Here is a 5,565-nt window from a genome sequence, read left to right as displayed (position 1 = left end):
AAAAAAAAAAAAAAAAAAAAAAGAAAAAAAAAAAAAGAAAAAAAAACCCCGCCGGATCCGACCGCCACTTTCAAAACCCCCCACCGCTCTAGAACCGCGGGAGCTTCCGTCCCTGAGTAGAATTCGAGGGTGTAAAGAAGAGGAAGGGGAAAAATATCTTGTACCAGCCCAGGGGTGAAGAAGCCCCCGGCCTGAGAAAGAAGGAGGAGTGGGGGAGGCGAACAGTCTCGTTGCTGCCTCTGTGTACGCTGAGGGGGGAGGTAAGTTATAAAATGGCGGAGGCGAAGCTTCTAGAAGTTTGGAGGGGCACCCGGAGGGCGCGGGGCCCACCGTGAGGTGTGTATGGTTGAAATAGGGCGAGAGAGAGGAGTTGGGAGGGAAAAAGGTTGGGCACTCTGTTGCCATTGAATTTCCCCTCTGCTTCCTTCGCCCCCATGGGGGGCCAGCCATGGAGTGGGGGACAGAGTCCACGCGGGAGGATCTTCCTCGCCCCCGCGGCGCCCCCAGCCCTCCTTTCTCCCTTCTTCCCCCAAGTCGCTACCCCAACACTTACAAGGAACTTCCAGCCCCCCTTCCTCCCTACCTCCTACTCCTAGAGTGGCTTTCTACCGCAGGGCTCTTCTTTTCGACTACCCTCGCTGAAGATTTTCTCTTCCTTCCCTCGCCCAACTCTCCCTCGGGGCCTCTACGGAGACCCCCCCCCCCCCATGGGTGGCCCAAAATGGAGAACGCGGAGCAGCGCAAGATGGAGGCTCCGCTTCTCTGTGTAGCAGTAGATTTAGGTTCCTTTTCTCCGGCAGGCTCATAAGCCTAGGAGAGCCCGAACTGGAGGTGGGGTGGGGTGCGAGCCGTAGTCGGGGGAGGAAAGCCGGGAGGCTGTGGTTGGGGTGGGGGAGAGCGCGGTGTCGCGGTGAGGGGAAGGCAGAGAGCAAAATGGTGGTGCTGGGAACCTAGGGGGGAGGGGAGAAAGGAGGCTCAGTTGTGTATATTTGGGCCTCGGACCGAGGGAGGCGAGGGAAAATCTACTCTGATCACACCCCTCCCTCGTGCCCCCTCCCTTCTCCCTTCCCCTCCTTCCTTCCCTCCCTCCCCCCTCCCTCCCTCTCTTCCTCCCTTCCTAGAGAGGGAACAACATTCATGTGACGGGCCCCTCTGCTTCTCCCCCGCCCCATCATCTCCAGCGCGTGGTGGGGGAACTGCTGGGGAAGGCGATTGGCATCGATCTCTCCATCCCTTCCGAGGCCCGACTTCGGTCAGTTTTCTTCGGGCAACAATTTTCTAAATCGGCTGGGGTCTGGCGGTGTTGGCCCCCGCGCGCAGACCTTGCCCCGAAGGGGGCCCTGCCTGCCTGGCATGGGCGGAGGGGGGAAGGGCGGGAGTGGAAGGCTGTTTGTTGGGGGGTTTTGGCGCCACTTTTGTTTTAGTTTTAGTGCTGCTTTTCATTCCCACCCCCACCCGCACTGTCTTTCTCAAGGCACGAACTGAGCTGATCCTTGCCCCAGGTAGGCAGCCTGTGCGTTTTCACTCCACACTTTTATTCTTGCTCGGGGTCGACTTTCTTTTTTCTTCTCCCCTGGATCCGGAGATCTGCGGACGGCGATTTGGGGACGAAAAGGGTCGGATGGGCCGTGGGAGAGAGAAGGTGTGGGAAACAGCATCAAGTAGTTCCGCAAAACTTTGAGCCCCGTTCCCATTTTCTTTTGGCCTAGAATTGTGAACGTATTGTTGATTTCGGCCTTTTTTCCCCCCGTCGCGAGAATGTCTTGTTTTGCCTTTAGTTTTTTATAAACCGCTGTACTTTCGACATTTAGTTTCCGCTCCCCCTTGGTGCATATGTCATTTTATTTTTAATCCTTAACTGTAATGGGTTATCGTGTGATTTTCGTGCTTCAGTGCTCGGCTTTAATTTTTAATATTGCATTAGTAGTTTCATCCGGTTTGTGAGACTTTCTCTTCCGTGGCCTAGAATGTTTTTTATGTTGTTGCTTATCACCCCTCTTCTCTCTCCCTCCTTCTTTCTCTTGGATGTAGTTTTTAAATTGAGGGCCATGGTGTTGGATTAAATGTTAATTTACAGTTTACATGATATATCTATTGGAAACTTTTGATCTGTAAGGTTGGATTTAAGTAAACGAGACGCTTGTGTTGGTTTGCAATGGTTCCTTAAAATGCGCGGGCCACCCCCTTCTCCCACCGTAAAGCCCCATCTTCCCTTCACACTGGAGTGTAAATTCCATACCCCTTTTCTCCCACGGACCGCCGTATTTCACAGCAGCCACACCCTGTATTTGTCTCTGTGGATTGGACTCATTATCAGCTTAATTTAGTGACTCTTAAACCACCATGATGGGACTTGCTTAAGCACGAAGCTTCTTTTCCTGTTTAGTCCTAGTGGTTAGTGTCGAAAGAGGAATAATCGAGGTTTCTTGATGAAACCTAGTGCAGTCCAACCTCTGCCTTTTTTCTGTTGTCTTTTTTCCTACTCCGGGCTGTTGGCGGTGTCAGCACCGCTGCTGGGGGCGGGGGTGGAGGGGAGAAAGAGTCGGGTTACCGAAGTGCGTCATTCCTGGCTCTAGCAGGGCCTGCTCGGGAGCTGCTGGTGTTTGTTACTGTCCTCGCAGCACTTTTCTGCCAACCTTCTCTCTCTGCGTATTGGTTAGGAGCAAAAGCAGGAGGCGGTCTCCTAATTCTGTCTGTAGCCTAGCGCGTTACGTTTAAGGGTATATGTGAACTTATTTTGTTAAAAAAAGGCCCTGGGAAGTGGATGCATTTGTTTAATGACATATAATTCAGGTAGTTTAGGCTTGCTCTCATATACTTTACGATGAACAGTGGGGTTAATTTTCAACATTTTCAACCACTTAACGTTAAAATGCCTGGTTTTCTTTCTACATTGATATCAATCTATAATTAGGGATCAGAAGGACCAGTTTAAGGTATATAAGTGTTCAGCAGTTTTTCAAGTGGTTGAATTGCAGTTTTGTGGCACATCATGTTAAATAGTCGATTTTTTTCGTTTTGAACTAAAGTGCCACGTTAAGTAAGTTAATTGCAAATGTTTAAGTTCGTTTTCATCACATTTTCCTATTTGTCTTTTTAGGTATAATTTTAAATATGCCCTTTGGGTTTTATGGACTTCGTTAAAATTCTTAAAGATGGTTATATCTTTGTGTTTAACTGAGTTCTTAAATTTATCACCTACCAAGGAATTGTGTAAGGCGGCTGTATAGTTACATTGTTGGATTTTGACTTCTTAACTTGCTAGTTTTTGATACTTTTGCTATCTCTGGGTAGAAGTGTACTTGGAGAACATAGCATCTTCCTCTTAATTATTTTTGAAGATAATAATGAGAGGAGGGAGTGGGTAGGAGGTAGGTGTGAAACAGAGGTGGCCTTGAGTTGATTATTGTAGCTGGATGAATACAGAAGCGCTCATTGTTACTATCATTCTCTCTACTTTTGTGTGTGCTGTTAAAAATTTCCATAGTTTAAGAGAATTTTTTTTTTTTCAGAATAATTTCCACATTGTCTTACAGTCTTGGGGGTAATGACTTAAGTTTATATTTACATGTCAAAATTAGTTGCATGGGAAGTTTAGCCTTGTGTAAGTGATTACACAATACTTGGCAAAACTTTCAAAAAAAAAAAACGTTTAAACAGGAACTAGTATAAAACAGGCAACATAAATAAAGTTCAACAAATTGGTTTAACTTTAAATGTTTATAATTTAGCCTGAATGTGCTCTACTTTTAGTTTCCTTTTTAATTCTTTGAAAACAGGAAAATTCCATTTGCAAATTTTGTAAATTCTGCTTGGTGTCTATTTCATGAAGTTGGAGTTACAGTGAGTCAGTATGAAAGGGATTTACTATTAATAGGAGGGGCTTTGGCAGTTGCAGTAAGTGACAGTGGAAGGGATTGAGGTACCACAGGGAACATTCCTGGTAGAAAGATCTAGGTAGCTGAATTCAGTTTCAGGATTTGGTGTTTAATGACTAGGTAGAGAAGCGGGTTGGAAAAGAAATGTACTTATTAGCTATTCCTTCCCACTGTGAAGTAACTATAGTATTCTAAGGTGTATCAGAGACTGGCAGAGAGGGTGGAGTGGATTCTTTTTTTTTTTTTAACTGATATGAAAATGAGTGTTTACATTTAAAATGGTTTAAATCACCCCACACCCCAAGGATCTGGTGCTATAACTAGTTAGAAGTTGATATGTAAAATATTTCAGTATTCTCTGTTAACATTCTGACCATTACCCATAAATAGTAAAAATGTGTTGCAATGAAAATCCTTGGTCTCCCTTAATTAGTGTATTCATGAACTGCTCCTAAAATCTGTTAAGGTAAGTGCCTTTTTTTTTTTTGGCAGTTTTGTACGTTCAGTGTCAGGTTTATTTTTCCCCCCAGGAGATACATTTTAAAAATATATGTCACAGTTCTGAAAGGAATCCAAAATAATGGATATATAATTTATAGCAAAATTTCACCCCAGTCTGGGAACAGACATTTTGTGACTGTTATCATTGGTCTGTTTGTGTATTTCATGTTCAGAATTTTAGCTTTAGAAGGATGTTCAAGGAAAATAGGTGACATATTTCAAATTTTTATTCATATACAAATATTCTTAGTAGATGGTAAGGATTGTGGCATCAGATTTATTTTATTGTGGTGAGGCAATAGCTAAACTAATACACCAACACATGATGACTTTGGTAACTTTCAAGTATATTTAGTTAGGATTTTTTAAAGCCCAAACGCTCAAATAAGATTTTCTTGAAATCAAATTCTACATTTCTTTTTCAACTTTATTGACTTCTGCGGTCACCTGAGGACTTATGAATTAAAATAAATGGGATGGGCTTGGGAGACAGGCTGAGGCTCAGATCTATTCCTTTGGGAATTTAGGGTTAGATGTGAAAATACGCAGTTTAGTAATACTTAATATTGTGCATGTTTAACTGATACCACCCACAGTCATATGTGGGAAGGTAGTAAACAGAGAATAGCATAATCTTTCTGCTTTGGGTTCTTTATAATAGATGGCAGACTTCAGTTTTTGATGCTGCAAGTTGACTTTTGAACTTAAACCAAAATCGGCCGGGCACAGTGGCTCACACCTGTAATACCAACACTTTGGGAGGCTGAGAGGCCGAAGTGGGAGGATCGCTTGAGCCCAAGGAGTTCAAGACCAGCCTGGGCAACATAGGGAGACCCTATCTTTACAGACAATTTAAAAATTAGATGTGGTGGTGCACACCTGTGGTCCCAGCTATTTGGGAAGCTGAGGCAGGAGGATTGCCTGAGCCTGGTAGATAGAGGCTGCGGTAAGCCATGATTGCACCACTGCACCCAGCCTGGGCAACAGAGCAAGACCCTGTCTCAAAAAAAATTAAAAAACTAAAACATACAGTTTACTATATAATGGAGTACCATTTTGGGAGTTGGGGAGAATAGCAGGGGAGAGGGATAGTCTCAGGTGTGGGCATCAGTATATACTGATGTTGGAGTATATGCAATCAGTATTGACTGATTGTTGGAGAGTAAGGAAGGAACTTTAAAGACAT

General features: G+C 44.4%; 2 protein-coding genes across 9 annotated transcripts in view; one reads left to right on the top strand and one right to left on the bottom strand.

Annotated features, from left to right (window-relative positions):
- The window catches only part of LOC111531496, a 2,469-nt gene extending 1,468 nt beyond the window's left edge, over positions 1-1,001 (bottom strand). Inside the window, exon 1 of the transcript XR_002728303.2 lies at positions 584-1,001. The gene's annotated coding sequence lies outside the window, so the exon portion shown is untranslated. The remainder of the gene's footprint in view (positions 1-583) is intronic.
- Positions 24-5,565, top strand: part of STAG2 (stromal antigen 2) — a 164,773-nt gene continuing 159,231 nt past the window's right edge. For 2 of the 8 annotated variants that reach the window (XM_023198746.2, XM_023198748.2), the window contains exon 1: positions 984-1,252. The gene's annotated coding sequence lies outside the window, so the exon portion shown is untranslated. Of the gene's footprint in view, positions 261-641; positions 832-983; positions 1,253-1,478; positions 1,503-5,565 lie in introns of those variants that run through there. The other 6 variants (XM_023198753.1, XM_023198754.1, XM_023198749.2 and 3 more) reach the window with 5 other exon arrangements.

Source organism: Piliocolobus tephrosceles, chromosome 12 (genome assembly GCF_002776525.5).
Source record: "Piliocolobus tephrosceles isolate RC106 chromosome 12, ASM277652v3, whole genome shotgun sequence".
Lineage (NCBI taxonomy): Eukaryota > Metazoa > Chordata > Mammalia > Primates > Cercopithecidae > Piliocolobus > Piliocolobus tephrosceles.
This window is presented reverse-complemented; position numbering and strand designations above follow the sequence as displayed.